The 20,220-nt window shown below is 40.8% G+C and overlaps 1 long non-coding RNA gene across 1 annotated transcript in view; it reads left to right on the forward strand.

The window, feature by feature from the left end:
• The first annotated feature begins 887 nt into the window (after nt 1-887).
• The window catches only part of LOC146766401 (uncharacterized), a 71,703-nt gene continuing 52,370 nt past the window's right edge, over nt 888-20,220 (forward strand). Inside the window, exon 1 of the long non-coding RNA XR_014957828.1 lies at nt 888-1,996. This is a non-coding gene — a long non-coding RNA (uncharacterized LOC146766401). The remainder of the gene's footprint in view (nt 1,997-20,220) is intronic.

Consider the following 20,220-nt stretch of genomic DNA (forward strand, 5'->3'; position numbering starts at 1 on the left):
TCCCTAAATGCAGGGTATCTATATTTGTTTCTATTCTTTTGCATGGAGCTGCTCAATTGCATCCTCTTGTTGAAGAGTTTATTTCCCTTCACGTGGTTATTCCTGATTGCAACGCATTTTATCGATGAAACCAAATAAAAGCTCGGGTTTGGGGCTGAGTGGGGAGAGAGAAAAACCCACAGCCTTGATCGTCCCTGCCAAGGTGCTGCATGCTTCAACTGCTAGCGCTCACAAAGGTCAGCTAAAGTTCAGGAAGGGATAAATGATTGCTACTTTGAGGGGGTCCGTGGTAAGCCTTGTTCTTTTTTTGCACTGAGTTGATGGGTTCACAGCGGTAGCTGAATTTTGATAGATTGGCAGACACTGAAAGGAAATGCTAAATCTGCCACAGGGACTCCAACTAACTTCATTTTCGAGGGGCAAAGGGTAAAAAGACAAGGGGTACTGTTCAAGGGCAGGACATCATCTGACCTGGTCAACAAAGCTACCACTGTTGTTTGTTTGGATCCTTGCCTTGTTGTACCTGGCTTCTTAACAAAAGGCCTTACCAGCAGGGTGGGCTATCAAAATAAACATTAAAGGTTCAGGGGTTGATGCTAGTCCTTTGTGTATGTAAATTTACTGCTCTCTGGGGTCTCACTGGAAATGAGAAGGCCTGTCTCTGTTGTGTTTCCTGGTAAAATACTTTTAATAAATAAATCAAAGACTATGGAACATTAACTATTTCTCACCAAAATGGAAAAAGACTGCAGATTTGTTATTGTTGTGTGGTTTTTTTAAAACTGTTTCTGTACTTTGCTATAAAAAAGAAAACCTCTCAGCTTCCAAACACCTAGAACAAGTTACACTGACAATCTTGCAAAAAAAACTCAACCTCCCAGGCTGGCTGTTGAGTTTTACACCGAGCTGATGTGCTGAATTTATCTGACTTTTTATACATGCCTTGAAATAGATAAAACAATTGATTAGGCTGAAGGCCACCTTTTGCTAAGGTCAGTTTTACCATAGGCTTTGTACAGTCTAGGCACATCTGATATCCGGTTAGTACATGCAATTGTAAAGCCTTTATTCACAAACTGGGTAATTGTGCACATAAATGCTTAATTAAGTGCATTTGTCCGGGTCATTAAGCTGGTTGTATACACACTTGTGAAAACTGTACGTTTCTACCTTTTTCTTCTTTTTAATCTTAAATTTCCTTTGTGATCTCCTAACACATTCTGGAATGAATGAAAGAATTTATACTCTGAGAGAATGGGGAGTTTGAAATGTTTGCAAGGGAACCTGAAACCATGTGAAACCAGCTAATGTTTCAGATTTCATCAGAAACTCAGCTCAGTGATTCTCCAGGTTTACAAACCATATGGTGAACCTGAGTCTAAATTTCAATGACCAGAGTCTGATTTATAGTTTTCCATGGCAATTGGTCAAAAACTGTGATTTTTCCCAGGCTTCAAAGAAAAACTAGACAAGCTTAAGTGATTTGACTGAGTGCTGGGTTTAGTCTGAAATCACCACTCACAAGTTGACTGGAGGTTGGTAGACATGGCTTCTAAACTGCCCAACCACATTATCAGCATGCAAAAATTAAAATTGGCTGCTTTGCTGGCCAAATATCTTTAGAACTATTGGCTTCATCTCTTTGTTTATCTTTTAAGACCACTTGGGGAAGAGTAGAAAAATCTCTTTTTAATTTTTTTTTTGTCAGTGTTTAACAAGAGCAGAGCTCACACAGCCTCCAGGAACCAACCTCTTGACCAGCACAGGTTAATTTAGCTTTGTTCCCACTTCTGGGAACTGGACAGCACATATTGCAAGGCTCTTTTATTTTTTTGGCCTAACAAGGAGCAGGTCTCAAAGTACTTTGCCTCACCCAAAACAGCTCTGTTTCTTTCTTCAAATACCACACACATTTTGAGCTCAGCAACCCAAGTCAGGACACAGAAGAGTCAATGTCTATTTATTGGGATAAATGAGAGCTGGTGAGGATTAGAAGGTGAGTCAGATTGAGTTCTACAAGAAGGAAAGAAATGACCACATAAGGCTTGAAAGAAGATTGATTTTGGTTGGTTTTTTGTTTTTGTTTTTGTTTTTGTTTGTTTTTTTTTTTTTAGGTTTTTTTTGTTTTTAGTTTTTTTAAACAGGACAGCAAGAGGGTTTTTTTCTTTTTTTTTCTTTTTTTTCCTCCTTTAGTGAGATGTTCTGTGTAATGTTGGAGCTACACACCATACCTAAATGAAATAGGAAAAATGAATTTACTCAGCTGAACATCCTTCTATGCTGAAGGTTGAAATTCTGCTCAAGCTAGTGATTTTAATGAATTTTAGATGGAAATCCTAAATAAATTATATTGGAGGAATTTCAGAGGTTATTCTAATTTGGCATGCTTTGCTTTAGTTTAATTTAAAATTCAGAAGCTGGGATGGCGTTGAATTGAATGAACATTTTGTACAGCCCGTTCAGCTGCTGTATTTATTAAAGTTGTTGATGTTGTTGTTTGATTTCTATACTATTTGGATGAACTATGATCTCCTAATCAGTTTGGGTGGTTTTTGTTTTTTTTTTTTTTTTTTTGATCAAGAGGGCACATCAAGATTGCCATATTGAATTGAAACTTTTTGTGGATAGGATAGAAGCCCTGTCATTGTGCAATGTAATCAGGTGTTATAATATTCCATCATTACAAAATGAGGCTTCTTTAGTGAAGAGTGCAATAAATAAGTGATATGTAGCATTCTGGATTCATCAGAGGCAGTGGGTAATTTTGTCCATCTAAATTCTCCACGATGTTGCAGCTCAAGGTGTGGTCTTGAGAGATCACTGGCTTACAGTATCCTGGAATGTGCTTTCACATCTGTTTCTCACGAAAATAAAAGCATGTTTCTCTTGATGAAAACATCAGTGGTTAATGGCATGTCTTTGGGGAGGTGAGCCCTGCCTGTGTGCAGGCAGATGTGAGGAAGGGCTGCCTAGGGCTGAGCTGCAGACACTGTGACTGAGGAGCCTGAGCTCAGATAAGGGATCTTGTTCAGGGTTGCTGCTCTGCCTGCCTCCTCCTTAGAGCCCCTGGGCATGGAGGAGAGGCATGGGAGCTGACCAGGACTTGCAAAACACCCTGCAGAGCTGTCTCCAAAGAGTGATCCAACCCCTAAATCACCCGCAGGTCAGTTATTGTGTAAGGGAAAACATCACCATCCCCAGTGTGGGCATGGTTGTGACCTTCAAAGCCTGATGGAGAAAATATATCTGCAAGAGATCAAGGACAGATATTTCTTTGTCTTAAGATGAACCAGAGTCATACAAGAAGAACATGCAGGCTGTAAGCACCCCAGGATATACACAAACCTCTGCTGCTGTCCTCTCCTCAAGATGCTCTCAGTGGCACTGAATCTCTTTTTCTTCATGTCCTCCACTTCTACTCATTCTGAGACTTTCCTTCAGGTTTCTTTCTTATGTGGGCCAGAGAGGAAAGGAGCCGCTTGATAGCATGGCAATCTTTGAGTTTATTTAGGTCATCTTTTAAACTATGATTGTGGTTTTAGCAGCCCCCAATAAGCATCACTTGCAAAACAGTGAATTTTGTCTTATCCTCTGAATTTTATAGAGTCACAGGGCACCGAGCTTGATATTGCTAAAAGCAGCAGAGTTTTAGAATAAAATAACAGATGTTTGGCTCCAGAACATGGGCACCACCTTCTAACAAAGATACTTCTCTACATACAGATCCAAAGGTCTCTCCTTGCTTCTGGTGCACTGATGGACAAGCATATCCTGAGATAGTTGCATTTTCTGGCTCTATTACACACAGAATATTTGTTCATTCCAAGAAGCTTCAATATTGAATTGTGTGACTCTGATAAGCTTGACAAAAAGAAGGCTCTTGTGTTTGCTAGAAGAGCAAATACACTGGCTTTCACAGTAATGTGAATCCAGCAGGAGAAAAAGGTGTAATTAATTGTGCTTGAGCCAGTTCAGAGCAGGACTGTAATGTCTCCCACATTTCCATCGTTACTCTGCAACCACTCAAAACTTGAGGGGGCCTCCCAAGAGCACCCGCAGGGATATGTGAGTACAAAATGTGGGTGTCAATTATGCGTGCTTAAGTCAAATGAATAGTTTGGTCTGACCTCACTTTCAGCTGGCCTTAGAAAAAAAATTCCTACAAAACAAGGATGTTCTTAGAAAAGGTAGTATTCTTCATAATCTTAACCTTTCCACCAGCTCAGCTGCTATTTTATGGGTGTAAGAGGGTGCATCTACAGTGGCTTTTTTCCTCAGTGTTTCTGTCTTGAGGGGAGGAACCTTTCTTTGAAATTAGAGACCATCATAGCTCTTTATGGTGTCGGACACCATGAAATCTTTAATTGGTCTTAAATCTGTATTTTAAAACCTGTATTTTAAAATGTGATCTTGGCAGAGAGAAAGACTAGCCAGATTGGGCCAATGGATCAGGCTACCAGCATATTATCCCTGCAGGTTTTCAGGCACAGCTTTGGAGAAAACATTAAATCAAAGAGTTGGCTGAAAATAGATACTGCATACTATTACTGAGTTCTAATTCTCTGTGTGACAGACATATTTGAGAGGTTTTATTGAGTGATAACTGAGGAGCATCTCCACATTCCCAATCAGGAAATCTAGTCTAAAATTGCTGGCTATTTGGGTGCCTAGGCTTGTCCATGGCCAGGAGAACAAAATGTACAAAATACAGCTTTGTAACAGAAGAATTGGTTGAACAGAATGAATCATTAGTGCTTACTCAATAGGTGGCTCTTTGTAATAATTTTATGTTTAAATGCACTACAATTATAATTTTCTTGGGTACTCACGGTCTTTGAGTCAAAGTCATATCCCCTTTGATTTTCCGTTAGAACACTAAAAACAAAGCTCTCCTTACAAAGCACTCTTCACTACATTTAATCTAGATTTATTTTAGAATATTGATGGTCTCAAGACACTCAAATATATTCAAAAGTTGGTGTTCAAGTAGGTTTTGAGCACCATTTTCCAGCTTATCACAGGCTGTAATTTTGTTTTCTGCCCACAGTATTTCCTGTAATTCAACAAAGGCCTTGGTGGAAGGTTTGGAAATAGCTTAGGCAATATTGAGGCCCATTGTCTGAGGACTCTGACTCAGTTTTTGACCAAGTGGCCCCACTGCTATCTATTGCTAGTAAAGTCAGTTCTCCTCCCAAACAACGACCAAAACAAACAAACAAAAAAATCCATAGCAAATTGATTTGTATCCACAAAAATGGTGTGGCAAGACACCATATGTGGTAATTGTATGCACTGCTCAAAATATTTTAAATGAATTTTTTCTTACAAGGAAGTTATGAAGTTAACTTTTATGTGTGTGTGAATAATTAAACTATTGTCACTACTCTAAATTATCATCTATTGTTAACTTACATCATTAAATCTTACTTCTTTGCTAAAGAATAATGAAAAATACACTTAATTAACAGTTATTGCAAGCTTGAGGCCATTGATAACACAGTTCTCAGACTGAATTTCACAAGTGTGTTTTGTACTTGAAATTGCTGCTTTATTCTAAAGCCCTGCACAGTGATGTGGGCATAACAAATTTCGTATCACAAGAACGAACTCCCTTAGTAAATTATGTCACTGTTGGTTAAGATTAGGTTGCTACAAGCAAACAACTTGGGTGTTATTTTTTTTCCAGTGCAGAGGGAGGAGTTATGGCTTGAGCCTGCTGTTTTAGTTCCTTTTAGCAAATTTATGAAAGGCTTTTGCTGTGTGCCAAATCTGAGAAAATCCCACCCCTTTTGCCTCGCAGCTTCACCGTGTCAATCCATCAGGAGATTTTGGGGGTTCTGTACCAGTTCCCTGAGGAAAGGGACTCTGGTTAATTTCCTTGTTGTTTCGATTACAGAGGTGATAGGGCTTTTTTTCCTTGGATATTGTTAAAGAGGCTTGCCAGCACTGTAAAGAATGTGCTGCATTCTTCAGATGAAATAAGGCCAATCAGTGGAATAATGAGGAAAGTAATATCTCCCTAGAGAGTCTGATTGGGTTTTCATCAAATCAGCCAACCTTTTCCAGTCATTTACACCAACGTTCACTCCATGCAGGGTGTTATGCTGTCTCAGATTCTTTCCTCCTTTAAAATCCCTTGTGATTATTACTGATAACTAAATAATTGGGATGAGGCAAATTTATGTATATTGTATATGTTCTTCTTTTTAAAATTAATTATTTTGCTCTTATTTTCTCAGATATATTTTAAACTACCTTCTGCTACCCTGGAAGCTATTCCAAAGAAAAGAGGGATATGCAAGAGCTGAAAGATTTATTCCTTTGTGACACTGAATGCCCTTTTATTTTTAATATGTAGGGTAGTCTCCTATGAATGGAAGGTTACCTACTGCTAAGAGTACAATCCCATGACAAGGTGCCCAATTCTTTTTGTTAATTATAGCTTGACACATTTATTTTTATTTATTCATCAATTTTCCTTTCCAAGATAAACCTCTAAAATGAGCCTTTTAATTTACTGGGGAGTGAGGAGAACAATAGTTAGCATGATCTTGCCTTATTTCCTGTTCTTTTCTCTGTCAAGAGCACAGCGTTAAATGCACAAGGAGCATCCAGCTACTGAGACGGAAATACTTCTCATTCACTCACACAGAATTCAAACTAAGAAAAGGTTTGCACACAGCTTCTGCAGGTGGTTTCTAGCTGTACCTACAGACATCAATAATCTGTTCTGAAAAATATAAAGATTATAGTGTTGGGCCAGATCCTCCCACGGTGTAAATCAGCTTGGTTCTACTGACACCAGTAGCTGTCACCCAGCATGAGTCCCTTCAGACACACATGGCAAGTTATTGGCTCACCAGGGCTACTGCTCATACATCATTAAGTAGCCCTTTCCTATGAAACAAGTACCTTTTTGCCATCGAATGAGAAATAGGCAGGAGCACAAAAGATGCAGGGTACTGCAGAGCTGTGCTGCTCCAGTGTGTTTGCAGACTAAATGTAGCAGTCAGCCTGTGCTGGCAGCTGCATACATGACTATACAGTACCTAAAATAAGGGGGGGTTGTGATTCCCTTCTGTGCTGTGCACTGCTCTGTTCTGGAGCACAGACAAAAAGAAATCTGGTCTCCTGTGCAAGTTATCTTCCTCCAGTGGCTGGGAGATTCAGGAGCAGTGCAGCTTCGTTATACACGAACACATTTATGGCATCTTTGACAAGCTCCTGGATCACATCAGCCATGATCTGATTACATCACTAAAATTAATGTGGTCTTTGGATGTTTTACACAACAATCTGGTAGGCATTTATTTCCTGCATTTGGTGGGGGGGACATGTTTAGCATGTGAAAGTTTTCAAAATTAACTGGGTTCCATTCACACCAGTCCTCCCACACCGCTCAGCAAATGATTCAAAGCCTTCAGCGTGATTTCATCTGTGCAGACTCTAATCCACTTACTTAATGAAATACATAATTAACATATTATAATTGCAGTAAAGATGGTTTTGACAGAAATCATTTCCCGTATCTAATACCGTGGTAATTTAATCTGTTCCCCACTCCCTAACACGACCCTCCGTGATTAAGTTTCATAAGAATTTTTTTGATTGATTGATTCATCTGACGTGCCTGGGCCCTGCTAAAGGAGTGTCTGTCAGTTTACAGAGCTACGTGATGTTGTGGCAGATGGTTGTGGAGAGGCTCTTTGCGCTGTCTCCCTGTGTGGTCTTTCTTTTTTTTTTTTTCCCCTAAATGCCCTGATAATCCAAATACAGCAACCCTGATCCACTAAATCGCTACATGTTTTTATATGCTGTCTTTTAGTTGTGTGTATAGTTATTAAACTAGGGAAGGCAGGATGTGTTAAACTAGGAGGTCTAAATCCTAATGCTGTCATTCACTTCCACAATAAAACAACCCACACAGATACTTTTTATTTGATTTCTCTTTCTGTTTGTTTTCAACACAATCTCTCTAGTCTGTCATTCACTCTCAGGCAGTTACTTGAGTTAAAAGGGCCAGCAAGCCAAGTTATGCAGACCCTCTCAGTTAAATATCACTTGTTACCTGTAGGAATATATGGGGAACATTACCAACCATTCGCTCTTCAAGTCAGACTCAAACGGCTGCTCTCTTGATATGGGTCATGACTCATGAGATAATATCCAGTAAAAGGTCTGTGGCAAATGATTACTTCCTTTTCATAGACTGAAACCCTATAATTTTTTTAATGCTGTCAGTCTCCAGGGAACTGTGTCCTAGTGACATTGTGAAAAAAAAATCCCAAAGGAAGGGATGCTGGATGCCTTCCTCTGAGACAAACCAAATCCTTTGGCAATAAAAATCATCCTCTTCTCACCTTACTTCATGTCCCTTACACCATCCTATGCTCCAATATAGCATTTTTGATTTCTGGTTTGCTTCTATGGTAGGATTTAACAAATACCTCAGTCCTTGGCTTTGTCCATGGTTTTCATGCAGCTGGTCAGGTCTCAAGCAGCTCCAGGGAAAATTAAGCAACTGTCTGCGTTTGGGGCAGATGATAGACAAAGACATGGCCCTGTCAGTTCATCCTGTCATTGTTGGAGCTCCCTCAGCTTGGTAAAACCAAACATCCTATATCAGGTTTGGGCACTGGTACCTGCACACTTTGATATCCACAGCTGGGGTGTTCCTGGCACCCTGAGCAGCACCACTGGCAACATTTCCTCTTTATGCCTTGACTTTGTTCACGAAATGGGCTGCACAGTGCAGTCATAGGTATGTGGGAAGGCACAGGGCTGTGGTGTCTGGGACTTCTCCTGGGGCCAGGCAGGAGGGGGACAAGCAGCTTGTCATGTCTGAGATGGTTTGCCCCAGGGACAAGGTGGGCAGAGATTTTCCAGGGTTTTTATTCTGGAAGAGAGCAGGTTATATGTGTTCTAACCCTTTTAAATCCCTTGGTTGTCCAGACTTTTAAAAGCCTGTCTCATGATGTGAGACAGCACCACAGCGAGACAATGGTAGCAGAAGCTCAATCTCTCTTTAGAAGGGGGATGCAGCAGCACGACTATCCAAGCAGCAGGACAATCCCTCAGGGGACAATTTTCCTCTACAGATGTGTCAGTTTGTGACACTGGTTGGTGCCAGGCAGTGTGGCACTGGGAGGAATGTGGCACAAGGAGCAGCGTGGCACAAGGATCAGCGTGGCACAAGGTGCAATGTGGCACAAGGGCAGTGTGGCACAAGGATCAGCGTGGCACAAGGGCAGTGTGGCACAAGGATCAGCGTGGCACAAAAGCAGTGTGGCACAAGGGCAGTGTGGCACACAGAGCAGTGTGGCACAAGGATCAGTGTGGCACAAGGATCAGCGTGGCACAAGGGCAGTGTGGCACAAGGTGCAATGTGGCACAAGGGCAGTGTGGCACACACAGCAGTGTGGCACAAGGTGCAATGTGGCACAAGGGCAGTGTGGCACACACAGCAGTGTGGCACAAGGGCAGTGTGGCACACAGACCAGTGTGGCACTGGGAGCAGCATTCCAGGCCAGTTCCCAGCCCGGTGCTCTGGGGGATGCTGAAATCAGTGCTTTATGGCTTGTAAGAGCTGAGGTGTGCTTCAGGCTCAGAGACCACAGTGAGCTTCTGTGTGCTGTCATGCCCCAGCTGCTGGAAATGTTTTGAGTAGCAGTCCCTTGGCTCTGTTGGTCAAAAGGTGGATGAAGGTGGTGAAGTTGTGAACAGTGAGCAAATCTTTGCTTCCTGTCAGCCTGAGACTTAATTTTTTGTTTTCCCATAACGGCAAATAGTCTCAAAGGGTCTGGTGGATAATGCTGCTTATATGTCACAGGGCAGAGACCTGGGTCTTAAAAAAATTGCTGGACAGAGTTGCAAATTGCAACATTCATTCTGTTTTACACTGGAATGTCCAGGTGAGTGTATTCACTGACAAGGAGGGTAAAGACAGTAGAAATAACAGAAAATAATTTACAGCCTGTCTTTGCTCTGCTTTGTTGTTTCACTTGATAGTAAGTCAAAGGTGACTCAGGCTCCAGCCTCTGTGATGGTCATAATGCACAAAAGGGACTGGAGGCAGGGCTGCCTCACCTGTCCTGCTGCCTCACATCCTTCTGAACATTAGATCTTGGGCAAGTGCTTCTGACAGAAGCCTCTGTTCATGAAAGGTTCAGTCTTTGTCCTCATAGGAGGGTGCGTGAATCATTTCTGATGATGTGAAGCTGCATTTAATTGTGTCATCTTTCATAAACTGAGTGTGTACCAGTGCTTGACAACATCCTGGGTTTGTGGGGCTTTGTTAGTGATGTGAAATACAGCACATTCATCCATTTCAGCAGTGTTTTAAAGGCTAGTAAAGGATTAGGTGCCTAATTTCTGTTGATGAGCTGGTGCATTAGTTAGGGTTTATTTGCCTACCAGTTCTAAGTGATCTGATGTTTTTGCATTAAAAGTTATTCCAAGATTATCCTAGCAAAGACTTTCCATGGTGCCTCTAAATCTGCCACTCGTCCCAGTGACAGATTGTAAATGCTCTGATCAACAAAAGCTCTGCTTTTCCCATTGAGTTGTGAAACACTTACCTGGGAACAGCTTGAGCACAGAATGTGAGACAAATTAAGAGGCATTTTTGCAAAGGGAGGGCAGAGATTTTAAAAAATATAATTCAGATGGTCAGCTTTTTAAGACATTGGCACAAAATCAGAAGCATGGAGAATATAGGCTCCCACCCAGCCCCATAGCCAAACCCACAGTGAGTTCAAGGAGGACACTCAGAATGATGTACCCCAGCGCCTACATCCGAGTCAGTGAACTCATTGAACTTGACTGAAATTCCTGTCGGAGCATTTTCTTTTTCCTGTGAGTGTGGAGGGAGGGGGAGGCTCCTTTGTGAGTGGCAAGTGTACATGAACACCACCACATCAACTGCCAATATGTTATGAGGCCTTGGTAACAATCTGGAGTCTCTGGGGAGCTCTGCTGCAGTTCAAGTGAGTATCAGACAGAGAGAAAACAATTTCTGGTGCCAATAATGCAGCACAGATGAAAAATGTTTTAATATTTGAAGCTGCTTTATGGCAGAAGCAATGACAGTGATGGAGTCAATGTCAGCTTTTTTCCTTTAAATGTCATCTTTCGTCTATGAGTTTTTTCTGCTCTGGAGGCATGCAAGCCTGATGCTGACTGTTTGCAACCATTGATCATTGATTTTATTCTAAATGGAAAGCTTGCCAGAAGACTAGAAATTCTGGAATTTATTAGGATTTCTTTAAGAGGCACTTTAGCTCAACAGTTCTCATTACTGTCTTTACAATGTTACTTATTTTTCTTTTTATGTCATATGATTTGTAAAGGGTTAGTACTCAGAGAACAATATACGATTAAACCACTGTGCATGCTGGAGTTGCAAGCTTAGAGAGGGAAAAAGGATTCTTAGGAAGGCTAAGCACATATCTGAGTGTTAAACAACTAATGTCTCTTCAGAACCAAAAACTCCATTTTAAAATCTGTGAGCATGATTTTTATTAAACAGCAGTTTTGATTAAATAAGGTCACTCTTAAATTAATAACTCTTAAGTACATAAATAAAAGGGCTAAACCATCTTTATATTCTGACATTTAGTGCATAAACAACGTACTGTATGTACCAAATGTCAGAATATAATGAAAGTTTGTCCTGTTAAACTAATACTACTGATGGGCAAAAATGTCTTGGACTCTAAAACCTCTTCAATGCATTTATTTACAGTGATATTAATTCTGAACATGCCAACTAGGAGTGGTTTAAGGCTTTATTACATATTAACATTTAACATATTTGTGTGCTTATGTATAAGTGATTATTCTTCATTTGGTTAAAAAGAATCCATTTACAATTATACAGTGGTCTAAATGTTTTCAGTTTGTGATATGTTTCTATTGGCACAGGACTAGTTCAAACAGGTATGTTAGCTCTTGGCTGACACGCCTGACATTCAAGCTTTATTATGGAGCAGTGTATCCAGGGAATGTGAATTATAGAGAGTATCAGCTCTGGCCTGCTGAAAGCATCATTCAGCCTGGTTGATTATGGAATTTACTCCAGAGTTTGGGTCTAGAGATCCATCTAAGATCCATCTACTGAGTGGATGCTGTTTATTTGTTTAGTCACAAATATGTTTCAAACCAGACAAAGGAAAGGTGGTGGTGGGAAACCGGCGGGTTGGATAACACTGACCAGTGAAAAGACAAAATCTTGCAGAGTAAGGGGCCAGTGATGAAGTTTATTGCCACTGTTTAAATAAAGCTAATTCTGGAAAACCCTTTAATATACCCCAAGTGCAGCACTTGAAGTGTAAAAGAAAACTTTCTAGCGAATAAAATGTCCGTCTGCAATGACACCTTGGATGTAAACTGAGTTCCTGGTGTAATGGGTCTGTTGTGCCCTATTGATCAAATTGCTTTTAGTATTTACAGTAATGGACTACCCTGATTTCCAATGTCACATGTGATACAATGGTTGTATTGTAACTGAGGTGGAAGAACAGCCAAATATTTTCTGTTTGCAGATCTCCCATCTATTCTGCACTGGCCATGTCCCCACATATTCATTGTTAGCAGGCAGGCTTCTCTGTCTGCAGCAGTGAAACTCACCTGATCAAAAGAGCATCTTTTCCTTTTATTGTTGGATAACCTCTGCTTCCTTCTGCATAGATTGCCCCCAAAAGGGGTACTTTAGATTTGTTCTATACCCAATGATCTGTTATTTATGTCAAGGTTTTAATGATTCTCTGATTAGACCAGGCTTTTTGGATAACTGCAAGAGTTGGGTAGTACTGAATGCTATTCAACAGCTTTTTCTTCTGAGTACCATTTAAAATTCACTGGTTCTAGGAATATCTGCATCCACGAAGTGAAGCACTATTTGCATGAATCATTTGTGCACTTTTGGAAGGTGAATCTTCATAGATGCACACTTACAGCTTAAAATACTAATGAACATTTGCAAAATAACCATGAATTTGCCCTATTAGGAATAGCTGCAAGCCTATCTGACAGTTTTGATATATGCTTGTGAACCAGGGAATCCTAAAAAAATATTTAAATATGGAGTGGTGACAGTGTATTATGCTCCCATGGTGTAGAGATCCTCCTTATCATTACTAATTTGTGTTGTAGCAGAATCTAGAAGCTGCAGGGGATTTAAGGGTCCCCCTGGGTTAGTACTGCACATATACATCACAGACACTTCTTGCACTTAGAAACTTGGTTTCAGAAGAATGGGGTAGCACAGGAAGTCACAGATTGGCCTGGGTTGGAAAGGATCTTAGAGATCATCCAGTTCCCTTTGCCATGGAACAAGGATGGAAACTTCAAACATGGAACCTTCCACCATACCAGGTTGCTCAGATATCCATCCATCCTGGTCTTGGAAACTTCCAGGGATGGGGCAGCCACAGCTTCTCTGGGCAACCTGTGCTTACCCTCACAGTAAAGAATTTTTTCCAATATCCAATCTAAAGCTCCTCCCTGCCAGTGTGAAGCCATTCCCCCATGTCCTGTCCCTCCGTCCCTTGTGTATTGTCTCTCTCCCTGTTTCTTTGTAGGCTCCTTTCATGCACTGCAGGGCCACACTGAGCTCAGCCCAAAGCTCCTCCTGTGCAGGTGGGCGATGCCAGCTGTGCCAGCCTTTCCTCCCAGCAGAGCTGCTCCATCCCCTGCTCCTCCTGTGCCCCTCTGGGCTCTCTCAGCAGGTCCAGGTCCCTCCTGTGCTGGCCGGGCTGGGGCAGCTCTGCAGGGGGGTCTCACCTGAGGGCAGAGGGGCAGAATTACTGCCCTTAATCTGCTGCCCAAGCTGCTTTTGAGTATGAGATGTGTTATTGATACTCAAGATCATAATTTGGGAGTGGAATTATAATTTGGGGGTTGAATTGAGCTTCAGTAGGTTTTAGTTAACTCTTGCTTAGTACATTGCTTCAGAACCTCCAAGAGCACCATATGTTTCTGCATTACATTTACTGTACAAGCTTCTGCTTGGACAAATTATGGGTTGTGTTCAGATCTCTTGTCCCATCAGGAAGTGACTGCCAAGGGAAAGCACCTCAGAATGTGCTCTTAAAAAATTAAATCCAGGTAATCCACAAAGGAAAATTTACATTTGTGTTCCTTGGTTGGGAAAATGTTTTTATGGAAAAGCAAACCTAACTTTTCCATTCCTAAGTGGATTGCTGCTAAGTGGCAGCAGAGGACTGCAGAGGTAGTGGCAAGTGTGTTGAGAACAGTGATATTAAAAAGAATATAATTCTGGGGAAGAACCCTAAAATTTTCCAGAGAAAATAATTTCAGCTGAAAATCCTTGAGTAGCTCTAGTAAGGATGTTGCTCCTTTTCACTTGGAATCAGTGACTTCAGCATTCCTGCGCTCAGCAATTCACAGCTTTGTGCATTTTTCCATCTTTCTTCACAAATAACCAGCTAACATCAGTGAAAGGACTCAGTTCCTTCACTGTGAGGAGCTTAGCCTTGCAAGAAACCTCCTGCTAATCCATATTCAGTGAAGCCCTGAGGGAGCTATCAAGACTATTCTGAGAGTAAATTATCCACCCAGGAAAGGATTACAAGATCCTGGCTCTGCTCGAGATCCCCAGCTAGACCATGCCAGTATTCGACAAAGGTTTGTGACATTTGTGTGTTCAATGTGCTGATGCCCCCTGGACCACTTCTTAGAGACCTCTGAGCTGAGAGAATGAAAAGCAGAGGCTTTATCTTGGAGTTGAGGAAAGCAGCAGCCACTGGTGATTTCCAGCAGGGAAGCATCAAGCTCCCAGTACCCTTTTGAGTGATGAGCCCATGAGCAGGAGCAGAGGGCAGTTCTTAAGGGTGTCCTGTGCTGTTTGCACTGGAATGATTTCTGCAGGTCCTCTTCTGACAAGGGAAGGGTAGGTGCCCCAAGGCAGCCTCCTCCCTCCTCTGTGGGCAAGATGTGAGCTGCAATAGCTCACAACAGCTCAGCTGGGCTGCCTCAGGCTCTGGGCACACATTTACTCTCTGAGCTCAGTCAGGATCCTGGTGCTGTGCCCCACATCATCCTTCCCATCTTCCAGATCATGAAAAGATGAAGGAGCCACCTGGCTTGTCACTCCTGCTGACACCAGGTTGGAACACCAGCTGGGATCACCCTGTCACAGTCTGCACCTCTGTGACTAAAGAGAAAAGTTCAGCTGCCAAGATATTCAATCTGGAGCTCCTCATTAAAAAAAAAAAAATCCATTAGAAGTTATATCTTTTATAAATGGCCTATATATTATGACATAATTTAATTTAGTGCTCTGAATGTATTATGGCCGCCATAACAGTTTTACATTTATAGATTTCATAGTTTTGCTTCTATAAAACAACTACAATCTGTACCCCTTCCAGCTAATTACAATAAAATGCTTCAATTCACATTTACAATGTAAACTAAGGGCAGAGGCGAGTGAGTTCTGACTCAGGTTTATGCTTCACAGGCTGCTGAGAATGCCTGGACTTAGCCTCCCCTGACTAAGGTGTTTTCTGGGGTCAGGTCTTGGTGGAGACCTGCCAGGAGGAAGCTGTGCCCATTGACAGGAGATTCTGGAGTTACTGCTGAGGAACCACGTTTGTGGGCTGGGGGAATACTGAAAAAATGAAAGAAGTTGGGAGTAGGTACCCATGTAGGCTGAGCTGGAGAAAAGAGAATACCAGATCTGAGTATGATAGGACCCACTGGGAAAAAGAGAGGAAATCATCTGTCAGGGTTTCAGATTGAGTGAGCAGGATGCAGGGGAATGAAAATTTGGAATTTAAATGACAGATTCAAAAGTGGCACAAGTATTTGAGAAAGTCCTGGAGTCACGAATCACAGAATGGTGTAGATTGCAAAGGACCTTAAGGATCATCTCGTTCCACCCCCTGCCATGGACAGGGACACCTTCCCCTAGGCCAGGTGGGTCAGGGAGGGCCCCGTTCAGCCCCATCCTAGTGCCATGCATGGGGCACCCACAATTTCTCTGGACATAGTGTTCAGCACCTCACTGCCCTTACAATAAATAATTTCTTACTAATATCTGATATAAATTTCCTTGAGTTTGAACCCATTACATCTTGTGCTCTCACTGCAGTTCCCAGTGAAGAACCTCTCTGTGGCTTCCCTGTAGCTCCTTCAGATACTGTAAGTTCTCTTCTCCAGTATGAACAGCCCCAAATTTCTCATGTTTTCATAGGGCAGGTGCTCCAGTTCTCTTTTCAGCTTCACGGCCTCCTCTGGACTTGCTCAGCAGTTCTATGTCCTTCTTATCTTGGGGGCACAAGAACTGCACACAGTGAGGATGAAAATGAAAAATAAGACGTTATAATGAGCTTCATTTTCCTATTGTGGTGTAATGTATTTACTCAAGAGCTGCTTGTGTACAGAAGACCTGCTAAAAGCAATGCATATTTTATTTTTTTTTAAATTAAAACATACAGTCACAGGTCCCCAGTGACCAAGGAAAAAGAAAGCAAAATCCTTTCTCATTTCAAAATCCCCAAACTTAAAATAGGTTTGCATCAAGAAAGGTAGTAATTTCCGAGTTAACAATAATAGAACACAATACTTAATGGACTTTCTCTGCTTATTAATTAACAGATAGATTTCCCATATCTGCACAAATCAGCCAAAAATGAGACACCATCTGCCTTTGATACCCATTTGTTTAGCCATTCACCAACCTGTATGCACTCAGCACATAAGAGTCTCTGAGAGTAGCCAACAATAAGGACTTCTGTTCCTGTGAAAATACTTACTCTGGAACTCACACTCTTACTAAGTTCACTGGAGATGAGTAATTCCTGATTCTCAGTCATAGCCAAGGTTTTTGAGCTTATAGTCAGTCCTTAGTAATCAAAATGCTCTAAGGAGCTCACACTGTTTCTAGGATGCAGCTTAGTCAAATAGTTTTATGATCCTTTCCCAAATGTTCTGATTTTGTGAGGGTCTCTCTTCTGAGAGACAAAATGCTACATTTACATGGTTCAGAGATGGCCACTGTTTGTATCAGTGATGACCAGTGCCACTGCAATTCAGTGAGACAAATGCACATATGAGTTTCCATTTGTACATGTGACAAAAATATATCTGATTCCACATCCACACAGCAGCCCAAGTATCTCTGGCAACCCAATTTTTGATGCTTTACAATGTGACCTCAGGTCTAATAAACCTCTTTTGCAGATGCTGTTTTTGTATGTTTTTAATCACGAATCATCCCTTATCTATTAACCAATCATATTTGCTCACTGAATTGCTTGTGAAGACCTCTTATTGTAATTAGCATGCTTCAGCTGAAGAGTAAACAAATATTCTAACAAACTACTATCACATAAGTTGATTTTCTGTTCTCAATCACTACCATTGTGGATACAGCAAGTTTTGAATTAAACACCTCTCTAAGATGTAATGATCTCAGTCAAGAAGATTTTAATTAAATTAAGGAATTGAAACTTTTGTTTTTGACAGGGCATGAATAAATCAGCAAGAGGTGAATCTGGTTCAGTGAAAAGCTTGATCCAGAGAAATAGTCTTGGAAATAATTAAAATGGTTTTGACCAGCAATGCTCAAATGGAAGAGTAAATATCTACACAGCGTTCAAAGTATTGTATAAGGAGGTGGGCATTTGCCTGTGTAACAAGAGTCTGATGAGGAGGTCATGTCTTCTTCTGGCACCAGACCTCAGTTCTGTCATCCTGTGTTTGAGCTGACAGGTGTGAGTTTTGGGGTGCTTCATGAGCTATATTAGTGAATTTTGGGAGGGCTGCATACCCTAGGGGGTCTGTCTGATAGCACTGGTACAGGGTTTGTTGTCTGCAGCTTGCAGTCTCTGCTACTGGCTCCTTAGCCACCAACCCTGGAGCTGCAATATACCACATTTACTATCACCTTTTGTTTTACTGGCAGAAAAACCAGAACTGGACATCAATCCAGAGGAACAGATTTATGTTTATAAAAATTGTATGATTATCATACTCAAATCAACCAAAAAGCATCTGCCTGGCTCCCTGATTTTAAGTTTGTACCTTGTTTTGGAACACACGTGCACAAACACACGCCTGTGTCTGGATAGTTAATCAGTCAAATTAGCTAGGAAGTAGATTTTGAGTATTGAATATATTATGAGCTTCCAAGAAATATATTTACCCAAAATACCTATCTGGCATCAGTAGAAAATTCTCAAGGTTAAAGTGACTTAAGGATCCAGACTGCAGAAGCTCACTCATGCACTAGACAATATCTCTTTTCATATTCTTTAAATCACTGCACACCACTCTCCTAATCTTAATAGTGCTCTGGAGAGTGTGGAATGGCCAAAACATGAAACAGAATAAACCAAATACACAGAAAACAGTTGCATTTGCATTGCAAAAACTTGGCTTGGTTTTGAAAAAAATGGAATGACAGTTTGTCCTCTAAACTGTGTCCAACCTTCTTAACCTTTAAGTGTCATCTGCCTAGGCAGCCTTAATGCTTGTTTTTACAGATGAAAATGGGGCCCATAGGACTTGAGACAGATCAAATAAGTGGGCAATAACCACTGGGCTTGCTCTTAAAATAGAAGATCAAAAAAAGGCAAACCAAAATAAAATAGGTCTAATTAAGAAATGAGCTTTTTTGGCCACACTTAAATCTACAGGACATAGGAAGGGATGGAAAAAAAGAGAATTACCTTGTGGAAGGAAAAAAAGGCTAATAAAGAAGGGCACTCCCCTAAATCATGCTGTGGAAATCTTTCCTTGGTCATATCCTGGAGCCACTAAAGCAAATGCAAAATGGGAGAATGTTCTTCCAAACTCCATTAATGTTTAACTCTGTGCAGATCTGTCTGATTTCATGCAGAATATATGATAACTTATGCATCTCCTTGTTTTCTTCTGCCTTGCCTCTTCCTCCAGGAAAGAAGGCAGCTGTGTAATATTTCCTTGTGGATGTCCACCTTTCAATTTGAATGCAGCATGAGAAGAGAAGAATTTTTAATTTTTCCTCAGTTAAATAAGAATTATTTTTCTGGTTGCCCTTGTTACTACTCCGCTTACAGATCATATCTAATTTCTCATGCATATTGTCTCAACCTTTTTCAATTCCAAGATATTCTTTCCAATTCTTGCCACTAAATCTCTTTGCCGAGCCATCATAGTTTCATGTCACAAGTACTACAAGCTTCTCCACAGCCTTTTTAACCCCCATTGCCCTCTGAGAAATCAAATGGCACCAAAAGAAAGGTCTAAACAGGGGTCTCAATATGTTGTGTCAGAAAAAGTGGCAATTTTAGTCTGTAATATGACACTATAAAGAAAGGAGGGTGGTTTTTTTGGATATTTGTCCAGTTTTGTTGAAATAGTCAGCATTGCCCATGGAAATATTTTTGCATCTTCATGATAGAAAGACGTCTTTGTTCTCTCAATAAGATTTGTGAACACTAATGAAAAATTTTGTCTTTCTCTTCCAGAACTGGTTTCACTAGCTTTGCCTTCCCTCCTCACAGGATGAAGGGCAAAACACAGCAGGAAACGGAGACAATATTATTAAGTGTGCAAAGGGAAAAATGCTATAAATATTTTGGTTGAAACAGCAGAGACATTAAAGATAAAAGTTAAATGGAAATAAAGGCAGTCAGATGGTTATTATATGTTGCTATAAAATCCAAGAGCTGTTAGAAAAGGTAGATCAGGATTTGCTTTTAAAAAAATGACAGGCCTGTAAGAAAGCAATATTTTTGATTGATAGAGATTTTAATTGCTCTGATATTTATTGGAATGACAGCTATTAGGAATTGAAACAGTGATAAGGGATTCTCTGAAGCTTGAGGGTATTTGGATAAACACCTCAAATTTGAATGCCTATCAGAAGGTTATTAAACTTATTAAAACCTTGAATTTTTCATTTGGGCTAAAAGTCTTTGGGAAGAGGTTTGCTTGGTGAATTTCTTATGAAATTATATAGATTCTGTTGGTGATGACTTTTTCTTTCTCTCCTCTTGAGAAGCATGTGCAAGCTAGGTTAGGCAGGAATTGCTGACATGCATATCTGCAGAGAATATAGTGTTAAGGACAAAAATTCATGTGGGTAAAACATGTTCCAGAAAAATATATAGCCTTAGAATTAACAAATGGTGTTACTTCCCCTAGCAATTCAGGTTTTATTTTTAAGAGACCTAATCTGCACATGTGCTGTTTTCCATCTATGGCAACTTG

Source organism: Lonchura striata, chromosome 11 (assembly GCF_050655825.1).
Source record: "Lonchura striata isolate lonStrDom1 chromosome 11, ASM5065582v1, whole genome shotgun sequence".
NCBI lineage: Eukaryota > Metazoa > Chordata > Aves > Passeriformes > Estrildidae > Lonchura > Lonchura striata.